Source organism: Seriola lalandi, unplaced genomic scaffold, assembly GCF_002814215.2.
Source record: "Seriola lalandi dorsalis isolate HSWRI2012SDOR001 ecotype SW California unplaced genomic scaffold, Sedor1 jcf7180002054694, whole genome shotgun sequence".
In the NCBI taxonomy this organism is placed as follows: domain Eukaryota; kingdom Metazoa; phylum Chordata; class Actinopteri; order Carangiformes; family Carangidae; genus Seriola; species Seriola lalandi.
In genome coordinates this window covers 1849053-1849889 of record NW_019525247.1, presented here as the reverse complement: position 1 = coordinate 1849889, position 837 = coordinate 1849053, and the positions used below count along the sequence as shown (strand labels likewise).

The window sequence follows — 837 nt, the reverse complement described above, 5'->3', positions numbered from 1 at the left end:
AAATATCTGGGACAGTAATGTATTTAATGAAAATACCTTGGTTCTGTGACAGCTACATTTGTGCAGAGGTGGACAAAGTACAAAAATATTGTAAAGTATAAGTAAAAGTACCAATACTTTGATGAAATATTACTCAAGTAGAAGTAAAAGTACTCATCTGAAAATGTACTCAAGTAAAAGTAAAAAGTAGTTCATTTGAAATGTACTTTAAGTAAAAGTTACTTGGTTGGTTAGTTAGTTAGTTAGTTATGAAGTGCAACCCAAAATTTTCAATGTTAACATTTGTTAACATGTTCAGCATGGTCAGACGTTTAAAAAAAAAAGTTGGTTTCGTTCGATTGTAAGGAGGGTGCACGGTAAGGCCCCGTAGCTCCCCGCCTAAAGTGGAGGAGCAGAGTGCCCTGTAATGTTGGGTAGGCAAAGTGCCTCACACTACAACCCTCTCTGTTAACACAGTTGATACATTTGATTTGACTGTAAATTCAAAGACACAATCAAATTGAAACTCGTGGCAATTTCGACGGTGTAACACCGACTATTCATAGCAGCTAAATTTAACCAAGGCTAATTTCCCCTAGTCTACTCAAGACTACTAGCAACTAACAGCTAGTAGTAGGGGCTAGCTGCTATGCAAATTTAGCCAATGTTCTACAGACTTAAACAGACTGCAAATATAAATTACGCGTTTTGTATTTGTTTGAAGTACGATAAACATGCGGACTGTCGGCTGAAGCGACTTCATTTGGTACTTAATGATGTGTCATGTTTGATTATGTTAGCATAGCAGCTAATTAGAATGTGCTGGCTAGCTGTGGGTTTCTTCTACTGTCAATGGTT

The 837-nt window shown here is 37.0% G+C and overlaps 1 protein-coding gene across 2 annotated transcripts in view; it reads left to right on the top strand.

Annotated features, from left to right (window-relative positions):
• The window catches only part of rap1gds1 (RAP1, GTP-GDP dissociation stimulator 1), a 33733-nt gene that overhangs the window by 19999 nt on the left and 12897 nt on the right, over positions 1–837 (top strand). The window lies entirely within an intron of this gene.